Genomic DNA, 13534 nt, shown 5'->3' with positions numbered 1-13534 from the left:
TCAGAGGAACTAGGGGGTTTACCCTATTTTTGCCGCTTAGGTCAGTGGGGTTTGAAATTTTGGAACAGTAATGACCTTTTGAGTTGTAAATAACTTGTAAATGTTCTTGTGGGCCCATGAACAGTTTTATGTATCAATAAAACATATCCTTTCCTTTTTACTGGTTTTCACCTTAACCTGTTAATAACACTTAGAACACGTTTTTAACCAAAGGACTCAGGAAATGAGTCAACTTTCTGGTTCACCGTAACTGTTCTGGGGTAACCAGGGCGTTACAATAGGAACTTGTACAACCCCATCTATTCCTTTAATGGAATAATACTCCTTCACTATAAATTTTAGACTCAGATCAATTTTGTCCCATTGGTTATCTGTTAACCAATTTGAAGGTTCTGGTTGAGTTATTTCAGCGGGGATGACTACGTGAGTCCAACTGATGATAAATGTGGGCTTGGTGATAGGGATTTGTGTTTAGATGAAGATGGACCCTACATAATAGCATTTAACATATCAATATAGTGTACCCATTTAAAAATAAAATTTAAATATCTAAGCAAATAATTTTATACCTGACAAGTCACAATTAAATTTTTTGGCCAAGGCAGGAATGTGTCTCATGCATCCCCAACATATCGTATGTTACCATAGGGAATAGGGATCTCATCTTCTTCTTGTAAGACATCTATAAGCCAAACCCTCGCAACTGAATAATCAAGCACATTTCCATGGATGGCAATTTGGCTACCCATGTTTAGTACAATGATTACACCCTTAGCCACTACATTGTCAATATTATCATAACTCAAATAAACTTCATAGCTCGGTGGTGGCGGAGACTCATAAATTGATGATCCATCATCTTCATCAAAATGTAGTCTTCGGTTTGATGAAAATGATCATCTGCATTGGGGGCAGGTCGATAGACTTCATCACTTGTATTCTCATAATATTGTCCCTCATCATTCTCATAATATTGTCCCTCATCAAATTGTCCTTCATTATAGTATCCACACTCATCGTTTTCCTCATTATATTCTTCATTTTGAGCTAATTCCTCTTCTGTCCTAAATTTATGTCTTTTTAGCTCTTCAATCTCAACTTTTAGCCGAGCAACCTCCTCTTTTGCAGTCATTGTTTTATGTTTTTTTCCAGACATTTTGGAAACGGTCGCAGTGAAACTACAAAATAATCAATAAAGTTCATCAATAAACCAATCTAAATAATTCTTAAAAGAAAACAACTATTATAAAGTATCATACCCGCCAACTCGAACACGACCTGGGTGTTCTGGTGTCCCTAATGCTTGAGTCAAGATGTCATCTCGACCCTGAGCTATAATTTCGCCACGACTCAATTTTTCTTTGACGTCCTCCTACTCAAGATATTGTTTGGTTAAATTAGTTTATATAAATAAAAACGATATATTGATTACAAAACCTTAGAAAACTTACTATCTTTTTGGCAATCTGTTGGTCCAGCTCTGTCACGAGAACTTTATTTTTTTCATGCGATCTAACCCAAACTTGATACCTCTCTGGATTTTGAATATTTCGTTTTTTTTCTGTAATGTACAAGATAATTATAGTTATATGTTGCGATAATATCAACCATTATTTAAACTTTAATATCAATTATACTTACCAAATCTTCTCTTATATTATCCATTCCTCTACGAGAGGTTCGATGCCTTGACTTCATTAGTAATGCACGTGCTTTTTGTTCTTGATGCACTTTTTGAAGCTCTTGACTTAGACGACCAGATACAAATTTTAACCATTCCCTCTCGTCAATTATATCGCTATACTTCTTCGGAGGAAATTTGAGTTCTTCCATCATACCCATTTCAGCCAAAGGGTTAATGTACTCGGTAGTGAGTTCACTTTTAAAATCTCTCGTTATTTGACCAGCTTTTTTCAAAATCTCACGTTTGAAGGTTTGAGGAATGTTGTGACCACCCTGAGAATACAATTAAGAAAAGTAATTATTAAATTTGGATATCACACATAAATAAATAAATATCATAATGATAATTTCTTACAATGATATCCTCCCATAGACCGTCTTTCAAATCTTGTGGGACCTTCCTCCAATCACCTGAGTTGATAGAAATCGTGGCTCGTACTCTAGAGCCAAGATATGATATCATGTTTGTATACACATCACCTATTGGTAGTCCCAAATCGTTCCATTCAAGATTTTCCCTGATTCCTTTGGCTTTTTGTTGGGTCATGTAACTCATTCTTGTTTTACCACGAACCTGATGTTTCTCTTTGTCATCTCTTTTATCCGCCATCTGCAACACACAAATTAATAATCACAAGTGTTAATGCATTATACAAATAAATAATCACAAGTGTTAATGCATTATACAAATAAATAATCACAAGTATTAATGAATTATATAACTTACTAAACATGTTTTCTTCTTTTTCTTATTTTATTTTTGGTCGATTCACAATCGACCCATATTCCTTCTTCGATGTCGTTTCTAAGATAATCACGATCATCGGTGTAATGCCCCGAATTCTCCGATGTGGTTTAGTGGCGGTTTAGTAGGCCGGGAGGGCCGTAATTGTTTAATTACGCCATTAAATGAATATATGCATGTTTACGTGAATTATATTATAATATGATGTTATATGCATGCATGTGGGTCCGCATTTGAATAATTATGATGTTTTGATAATTTGTCCCATTGAGGGTAAATTTGTGTATTTGGGTGCATAATGTGATTTGTGAATGAGATTCCATTATTATGGAGATATAATTGAGCTATTCGGCATGAGACGGTTTTATTTAGTGGATTAGCGGTTTTGTCATAACGGGGTCAATTATCGAGTAGAAAGAATGTTTATTTGATGATAAATTGGGAGTTATTGAGATCGCGATGAAATTCTGGAAGTTTTGACTATAATGTCCCCGGGGGTGTTTTTGGGACCCCGAGCACAAGGTTTTATTTGAGGTTACTTAAGCTTGAAGTAGCTTGTCAAATAGAACGTACGATTAGAAAACCTCTCGTTCTCCTTCATTAGTTCATATTTGCCATCCGAATCATTTTCGAAGAAATCTCGAGTTCTAGGAGTCAGAATCGAGCGAGGATCGAGGCATAGCGATCCTAGGAAAGATTAGAAGCTTCTTAACCAAATGATTTAATGGAAAACAACCTAATCGAAGGTAATCTAAGTTTAAAGTTTTGAGTTTTTAGAGTTTCTAAGCTTTGAATTGGACTTTGTAAATTGCTGAGTTTTCGGTTCATTTGAACCTTGGGTTTTGAGGGTTTTGATGCATTGGGAAGCTTGGGAACTTTGATTTGATGATTGCGGAATGTTTAGGTATGATTTTGGAGGTCTTGGAGTGTTAAGAACACGTTTGGGAATGGCCCAGGGTTGGGGGCCGCGGCCTTGTTCTTGGGCGTCGTGGCCCTAGTTCGATGAAGCAGGTGAGGTGGTTATGTTCTTGCTGGGCGCCGCGGCCCTTGGTATTGGGCGCCGCGGCGCTTGCTTCAGGTTTTTCTGGGGGCCGCGGCACAAGGTGCCAGGGCCGCGGCTCTTGAGCAGGGTTGAGCCCGTTTGCATGTTTTGACCCTTGGAACATGGTTTTAGGCCTCGGAATCACTCCTACTACTTGGATTGGTTTGGATTGATGTCTTGGAGGCTAGATATTGGTTTGAGAACCTATGTTGATCATGTTATTGATGGTATCCTTTAATGTGTTATGATTAGGTAACCGCTAAAGGACTAGAAGCTAAACCGTTCTCAAGGGTCGTTCTTTTGTTCATTCTAGCTCGAATCAGAGGTAAGAGAACTGCACCCCATATGTGACATGCATGGTTGTTCTTGAGGCATGTTGGTTGTGTAAATGTGGACATGAATTGATTATTGAATGCTTAACAAATCTTGCTCACTTGTGCATGGTACTGACTCATTAGTCAGATTTGGCAAAGGTGCCAGTATCAACTGTGAAGCTGTGACTTATTAGTCAGGTTCGACAGTGGTACTGGGCACTGGTCACATAGTGCTGACTCATTAGTCAGGATGGCCTTAGTGTGTTCCACGCAAGCCAATAAATATTATATCTAATCGATATCTGCATTGGATGACTCAAAGAGCATTAATGCCGGACCGACCTCAAGTTCGATGAATATTATAAGCGCTTGTGTGACTTACCCATCAGTCACTCATCTGTTAAGTTAGAGACTTACCCATCAGTCTCTCATTTGTTTAAGGCTAGTGGCTTACCTAGCAGCCACTCTTCTGATTAATTAGTGACTTGCTTGTCAGTCACTTAGTATGGTTTTCTAGAACCTCATGTGATATTCACTCATCTGTTTAAGAGCTATGAGCTCTGTGTGATTATAATGATAATAATTTGATAATGTTTACATATAATACTATGTTTTCTTGCTGGGCTTTGGCTCATGGGTGCTATGTGGTGTAGGTAAAGGGAAAGAAAAGCTCACCCAGCCTTGAGTGGAGAGCTTAAGTGGTGATGTGTACATATGCGGCCGCTTGACCACCACAGCCAAGGAGTTCTCAGAGGAACTAAGGGGTTTACCCTATTTTTGCCGCTTAGGTTGGCGGGTTTGTAATTTTGGAACTGTAATGACCTTTTTGGGTTGTAAATACCTTGTAAATGTTCTTGTGGGCCCATGAACAGTTTTATGTATCAAATAAAACATATCCTTTCCTTTTTATTGATTTTCACCTTAGCCTGTTAATAACACTTAGAACACGTTTTTAACCAAAGGACTCGGGTAGCGGGTCAAATTTCCAGTTCACCGTAACGGTTCTGGGGTAACCAGGGCGTTACAATCGGCATCGCTATCATTATCATTATCCTGAATATTCTCAACTTGTTCATGTATCGGTTGTCCAACAATGAAACAGTGATGATATAAATCATAATTTTCATCGTAATCTTCTTTTTCTGAGAACTTCCGCTCGGGAACGGATAAAACGATGGACCATTTATCATTAACTGGATCAAGTATATAAAACACTTGTTTTGCTTGGGCAGCCATGATAAAAAGATCGTTCTTGCTTAAATCAACCAGAGTGAATCCAAGTTCGTCAATTTTAACGCCAGTATTGTTGTCTACCCAAGAACATTTAAGAAGAGGAATACGAAATAATGAATAATCTAGCTCCCATATTTCTTCAACAATCCCGTAGTATGTCATTGTGCCTGAAATTGGGTTATTATCTTTTGCACTGGCAAAATGTATAGCTTCTGCAACTACACTTACTCCACTATTTTGAACTAGCCAAGCATCATCTCTTAACTTAGTATGAAATCGTTTCCCTTCGACAATGTAAGCTTGATGCTTTATTACATCAATGCTTTCTCCAAGAGATATGCGCTTCAACTCAGTCGACAGTCCATGATTTTTTTCTCCCAACTTCGCCAAAATTGTATTCTTCAGCCATTGGCAAAACATTTTATTATGCTCATCTATAACCCATTTTTGTTTATTTTTAACCTTGTTTGGAATCATTGACTGTAATAACTCTATGTGATCACTGAAACATAGAAGAAATAACAAAAAGTTTAAACAACAAAAAGAAAATCACTACTATAATATATATGATTGAAATATATTATCTACTTACATTATATATGATTGAATCTCAGGATTATTTTGCAACACAACTAATTGAGCTTGATCTAATTCTTCCCTAGACACGGTGATCACTGTTCCGTTCCCTCGTAGTCCTATATCAACTCCATCTGAGTTATTTCGTGGTTTGTTGATTCCGATTGCCTCAACCCCACTCATGTATTCTGAGAAAAATTCTACTGCCTCTTCCGATATATAACATTCAGCCATACTAGCTTCAGGACGATAATGATTACGCACATAACTTTTCAACACCTTCATACTTCTTTCAAATGGATACATCCATTTCACCCAAACTGGTCCACACAACTTGGCTTCCCTTACTAGATGAACCATTAAATGTATTTTAATGTCAAAGAAGGATGGCGGAAAAAACATTGCAAGGTTGCATAGAGTTTCCACTATCTTACAATGCAATGCATCCAATTTTTTCATTTCTAATTATTTTCCGCATAAATGATTGAAGAATATACAAACATTCGTCAAACGATCTCGAACTTTTTTCGGTAATACTGACCGAATAGCAATCGAAAGTAATTGTTGCATCAACATATGACAGTCACGTGATTTCATACCCATCAGCTTCAAATCTCCCATGGATACCAAGTTTCGAATGTTGGATGAATAGCCATCAGGCACTTTCATCTCTGCAAATGATTTACATACAACTTTTTTCTCTTCTTTGGACAACGTGAAACAAGCAGGAGGTAAATATGTGCGTTTACCTTTCTGTTCAGGTGTTAAATCAGTTCGTATACCCATTTCAACAAGATCTAAACGACTAGTTAAACCATCCTTAGTTTTACTGGGAAAATCAAGTAATATACCTATAATACTTTCGCACACATTTTTTTCTATATGCATGACATCCAAACAATGTCGAACAAGTAAATCTTTCCAGTAAGGGAGACGAAAAAAAAATTGAATTCCTTTGGAAACATCCATTTACTTTCTTGTTTTTCTACATTTTTCCATACTTGAAATCAATTTTCTCTACTTCTTTAAGAATTTGTTGCCCTGAAAGTGGCAAAGGAGCAACACCTTGTTCTTTATCACCATAAAATGCTTTTTTTTTTTCCCTATAATGATGATTTAGGGGCAAATATCGTCTATGTGTTAGGAGTGTGTCCTAAAAGCATGTAAAAGACATTTGTTTTTTCTGTGAATAAATAAATACAATGGTTTATTATTATTGTTATATTTAGAGTGTTAAATTATTTTTTGAATAATTTTGTAAATATCAGAAAAAATCCATATTCATTATTGAGGATGTGATCTTGTATTAGTACGAGAGAATTAAGATCACATGAATGAATAAAAATAGTCAACAACAACAAATTAAAGTTATGGAATTCTTTAATTGGAGTTATAAGTATGGTTTACTGAGTATCATAATGATATAAATAATCTAGATTCGGATTATTGATGTGGTAAGACATCTCAGTAAAGGTGCTTTATATAATATGATTATATATGACAAGGACCGATACGAATTAAAGTCTTTATCCAAAAACCATTTAACAATAAAGACTTGTAATTCATATCATAACTGATGATCATTTATAGATCAACCTAAATCTTGAGTGTTCATGAACTCCTGTTCATGTTTATTAAATCTTTTGATTCATTCGTTAAGGTCTCTTCAAAAAATGAGGCTAATGACTTTTGTTTTGGAGATTTAATATCATGGATGGTTGGGAACATGTATCAATAATAAGGAATCTAATCTTTCCTAACGGATCGTATATTAGTTCCCTTAAGGGTTAATTCTGGAACTGAATGATTTTGAGCTCAAATCTATAATTAGATTATAGATTAATTATTCACTAGTGAATTAATGGTACTTAAGGAATAAGAAGTAAATTAGAAAGGTAAAATGGTAATTCTTCCATTCTAATTTATGAACTAATTAATTAGAGGGTTGAACTATTGTAAGATGGTTATATCAATGGACGACTTAAGATAAGATTTTTGTAAAAGTATATCTATAACATAAAGAGTGCAATTCTTAATTTATAGTGGAGAAATATCAGAATTAATAAATTAACTATTATAATTAAAGAGTTTAATTATTTAATTTCAATTTATTGGAGCTTAATGTTATAGGTCCATGGTCCCCAAAATGACTCAAACAAACACTGACAAAGGTAAATACAAAAATGGGCAAAAATAACTTATTTGATAAGTAAAATATTTTTCTAAGTATCAAACATAATTATTGTATAATTATGTGTAATTAATTAATTATTTGATTTAACAAAAATATAATTAATTTTGAATTAATTTATTTTTGGGATTTTTGGTATTTAAATAATAATAAAAATTGGGAAAAATCACATGTCATCACTGGCATGTGGTACACGTGTAGCACAGTGCACAGTCACTGTGCTACATGCATAAGAGACTCAGAACAGTTTCTTGGTTCCACAATTTTAGTTATTTAAATATTAAATAAATAATGAGATATTGGAATATGATTAAAATATTATTATTTAAACAAAAATCGGATAACTGATTAGTGATTTTCAAATTGTTTAAAATAACTAAGATTTTATTTTAATATATTGGATATATTAAATATAGGATATAGAACGTAACTTTTCAGGGATAGAAAAATATCTATAAAACTCTTTCAGAGAAAGAGAACAGTGATACATACAAAAGTCACTGTTCTTCACAAAACCTAGGTCCAAACTTTATTAGATCTCATGTGTTGAGAACATCTGATAAATAGATTTTGCCTATTATTTTGTATAGCGAGCCCACACTTGTTCTTTGTGTGCTGAGAACATTTTGGAAGATCTTGGTGTGAGATCTCAAGGATTTTTCCATACAAAAAGAAAGCAGCAAGGAGGGGCCTGAGGTAATTTTTCTATTCTTGTCTTTGATTCAATATATATATGCATGTGAAGAAGTAGATCTAGAAATCTTGTGGGATTAAATTAACAATTTGATTGTTGTTCCGCTGCGTATAATCTCTGATTTGATCAATAAAAACCAACAAATGGTACCAGAGCCATCTTCACATATATATATATTGAATCTGTGTGGGTTTAATTTTATGCATTTATTTATTTTTGATGAATGAATGGATGGCTTAATATGATTGAATGCATGGGAATGTTGAATCGTTAATTGTATGGTGTTTTTGGGTTAGGATTTGTTTATGATTAGATCATTGTGTAAGCCATTGAAGGGCATAGGATTTTGTTTTTGACGCCATAAAATTGTAATTCCGATCACACAAAAGTCAGAACGGAGCCCGGGATTCAGAATTCAGCCACCGCTCCTCCGAGGCCACCCTCCGAGCCGCTGCCGGGACGTTGTACGAACGTCCGTACGAATCCGTACGGTTCCGTACATCCCGGCAGCACCGTTTGATGCCACGTGTCCCCGTCCTACTAGTCCATAATATTTTTTTTATTTTTCTAAAATTTTTCTGTTATTTTTTTAATTTTTAAAATGTTAAATATCCTATTTAATAGAAATTTGATATTTAAATAATGTGATAATTTTTTTATCCTAACAATTTTTTTAAAAAAAATCTTATTTCAAAATTTAATTTTAAAAATAACAGATTTTATTTAATTATTTCAGTTTCTAATTTTAATTAAAAGTTATTTTAATTAAAAAGAAAAATAAAAATAATGATTATTTAAAGGTTTGTTTTAATTAATCAAAAATAATTAGAAAATTGTTTTCTTATTATTATTCTGGACCAACAACGACACATATCCTACCAACAGTAAAGTAAAGAAGCCAGATGGAGATCAAGGCCGTTTTATTTTAATTTTTAATTTTATAAAGTGGTTGTAAAATTAGAAATACCCAAAAGCACCCGGTTCAACATTTATTGTTTATTTATTTAAATAATTTTTTTCATGTGATTGATAACATGTTCATGCATTTTATGCCATGCATAAAAACCCACACAGTCATAATCATGCATCTCATTTGTAGAAACATGATTATTAGGATTGTCCTATATGTTTATATGAATTGTTTTGCGAAATCAATTGCATGTAAATTACTTAGTTTTATTTTGAAAACTTGGTAAAATATCACACCAATTTTTAAGTCTTTATGACTTATTTTCTTTAAACCAACTTTATTTTAAAAGTGTTTTTTTAGTAAAGTTTAGATGAACATGATTGGTAATTTAAAATTGGATATGGACCTAGAAACTCGCTTTCTTTCCAATTTTAATTAGGTTCATAAGGTTTAAAGATGTTATAATTAATTTAGAATTAATTAGGTTAAAAACACTTATTTCAAAATAGTGAGTGAGAGAGGTTTAATATCTCAAACATAACCCATGGTCTCCATTATTAATATAACACTGTGAGATATGAATAGCGCCTTGCGACGGCTTTGTTTTCGTCCCCCTAAGGAAGGTGTCTAGACATAACAATAGCAAGGTTGTATTTCTTACAAAGATAGGAACTAATGATGTATTTTAGGCTTGACCGACCCTAAGGCGGCATGTCCTAAGTTAAGTCATGAACTCCGAAATAATGGGTTACACTCACAAAGCTATGATTAAGCTTTTGCAGTGGATAATCATAACTTGACCAAACTAAGCGGTACTTTAATGTTTAAAAGAGAAAATAAAGAGTTATTTTAAGTTTTAAACAATAAAGATAAGAATGTCTTATAAATTCTCTAAAATTAATTTGACCGACCCTAAGAAGGCACTTTAATTGTTAGAAAATTTTATCGTGGAAACTAATCTTTATTTTATGTGTTTTAATTGTGCTCATGCATCACGTTTAATTTCTGAAAACTTTGATATTTATTTTTCTAAATATAATAATAATATTTGTATTTTTTATTTTATTCAGAATGTGTCTATCTCTGGAAATCCCATCACTGCTTTGATCGCACAAGAAAAATTAACTGGTGATAACTTCATAAAATGGAAATCAAATATGAATCTGTTGTTGGTTAGCGAAAACCACAAGTTTGTCCTAAATGAGGAATGTTCTGAAGAACCTGGTGTCAATGCCCCGAAACATGTTTGGGACAAATTTGATGCATGGATTCAATCCAACAACAAAGCTAAGTGCTATATGCTTGTAAGCATGAGTGATGTCTTACGAACAAAGCATGAATCCATGGAAACAGCTTTTGAGATACTAGAATCTCTTAAGGAAATGTTTGGGTGCCCATCTGATTAAAGCCGTCATGAGGCTACTAGAACCTACATGAATGCTAAGATGAAGAAAGGTCAATCTGTGCGTGATCATGTTTTGAACATGATCAGTGTACTTCATGAAGCTAAGACGCATGGAGCAGTCATGGATGAAAAGACACAAGTAAGCACTATACTTGAGTCTTTAACTCCTGCTATTTCTACATTCACAACAAATTATGTCATGAACAAATTGGATTTTAACATGACACAATTGCTGAATGAATTACAAACTTTTGAGTCATTGAATAAGACCATCTCAAGTCAGGCTGAAGCAAAACCATCTTCTTCTAAGAAGAAAAGAAAAAGCAATAACAATGATTGCAAACCTAAAAAGGACAATATGAAAATGGAAAAGAATTCATCCAAGGCACCCGAGAACAAAAAGAACAATGACCCCAAACAAAAGGCACCCAAAGGAAAGTGTTTCCATTGTAATGTCGATGGTCATTGGAAGAGAAACTGTCCAAAGTATCTCGCCGAGCTAAAAGAGAAAAAGAAAGGTAAATCAGATTTACTTGTACTCAAAGCTTGTATGGTGGAACAACATAAATTATCATGGATAATTGATTCTGGTTCCACTAACCATGTTTGTTCTTGTTTGCAGATGCTTGAGTCCGCAAAGCAGTTGAAGCAAGGATAGATGACTATGAGAGTGGGAAGTGGAGCGCTTGTTTCAGCTAAAGCATGTGGAACAGTCCGTTTAAATTTTAAGAACAATTTTCTAGTTTTGAATAATGTGCTATTTATTCCTGAAATTACTAGAAACATTATTTCTTTATCTTTGTTACATGAACAAAAATTTGGCATTTCTTTTAATAATAATATGATTTTTATTTCAAGGAATGGGAACAATATTTGTCATGCAAAACAAAAGGATGGACTGTACATGCTTAATCCAATAGAAAAATCGCTCAATAATTCTGAATTATTTAAAGTAGCTGTTCCACAAAGTAACAAAAGACAAAAGGTTTTTAAAGAAAATGACACATATCTATGGCACTTAAGATTAGGTCATATTAGTCTAGATGGGATAAACTGGTTAACTAAAGATGGACCTTTAAGGGAACTAACAGTTGGAACCCTACCGGTTTGTGAATCCTATTTAGAAGGAAAATTGACTAAACGACCTTTCACTTCAAAGGGAAATAGAGCCAAAGAACCACTAGAGCTAATACATAGTGATGTATGTGGTCCAATTAACATTCAAGCTCGAGGTGGTCATGAATATTTTGTCACATTTACTGACGACTATTCTAGATACGGTCATGTTCACCTAATGCTTAAGAAGTCAGAAACTTTTGATAGGTTTAAAGACTTCAAAGCCTTAGCTGAGAAGCAATTAGGTAAATCTTTAAAAACACTCTGATCTGATCGTGGTGGTGAATATTTGGATTCTGAATTCAAAGATTTATTGCTGGAGCATGGAATTCAATCCCAACTCACAGCACCTGGAACACCACAACAAAACAGAGTTTCAAAAAGAAGAAATCGGACCCTGTTGGACATGGTCAGGTCTATATTAAGCTACTCTTCACTTCCCTTATCATTTTGGGGATATGCACTTCAAACGGCTAATTACATTTTGAATGTAGTTCCGTCCAAAGCTGTGACAAATACACCTCTAGAACTATGGAATGGAAGTAAACCTAGTTTATGACATTTCCGTATTTGGGGTTGTCCTGCTCATGTGCTAAGATCTAAATTTGGAAAACTGGATTCTAGGTCTGAAGTGTGTATATTTGTGGGCTATGCTCCAGAAACAAGAGGTGGATATTTCTATAGCCCAAGTGATCAAAATGTATTTGTTTCGACAAATGCAACCTTTTTAGAACACGACTATATGAATGATTTTAAACCTCGGGGCAAAGTAGTTTTAGAGGAACTAATGACAGATAAAATTTCATCTCCATCTTCTTCATCAGTTAATGATAAAACAACCAAAGAAACCACAATTCCTGAAAAGGAAAAACCAGTGCAACGTCGTAGTGGGAGGATTGTGAGACAACCTATTCGCTACGAACCTGAGGCACACGTTCTTGTATCAGATACTAAAAAGGACGATCAATTGACTTTTAAAGAAGCAATGGAAGACCCTGATGTTGATAAGTGGCAAGATGCCATGAATCAAGAAATGGAATCAATGTATTCCAATTCAGTCTGGGAACTTGTAGATCTTCCTGACAATGTTAATGCCATTGGATGCAAATGGATCTACAAGAAGAAAAGGGTGCAGATGGAAAGGTAGAGACCTATAAAGCAAGGCTTGTGGCCAAAGGCTACACACAGAGAGAGGGTGTGGACTATGAAGAAACATTTTCTCCTGTGGCCATGCTTAAGTCCATTCGCATACTTTTATCCATAGCTGCCATCTATGATTATGAGATATGGCAAATGGACGTCAAGACAGCCTTTCTGAATGGCCACCTTGATGAAACCATTTATATGGAACAACCAGAAGGGTTTATAAAGAAGGATCAAGATCAAAAAGTATGCAAGTTGTTGAAATCCATATATGGATTGAAACAAGCATCAAGATCTTGGAACTTAACATTTGATGAAACTATTAAAACATATGGTTTTGAACAAAATTTTGACGAAGCATGTGTTTATAAATACATCGAAGGAAAAATTGTGGTTTTCTTAGTTCTTTATGTTGATGATATCCTACTCATTGGGAATGATGTAGAGACATTATCAAATGTAAAGAAATGGTTGGCTGACAA

This window comes from Humulus lupulus, chromosome 2, assembly GCF_963169125.1.
Source record: "Humulus lupulus chromosome 2, drHumLupu1.1, whole genome shotgun sequence".
Taxonomy (NCBI): Eukaryota; Viridiplantae; Streptophyta; class Magnoliopsida; order Rosales; family Cannabaceae; genus Humulus; species Humulus lupulus.
This window is presented reverse-complemented; position numbering follows the sequence as displayed.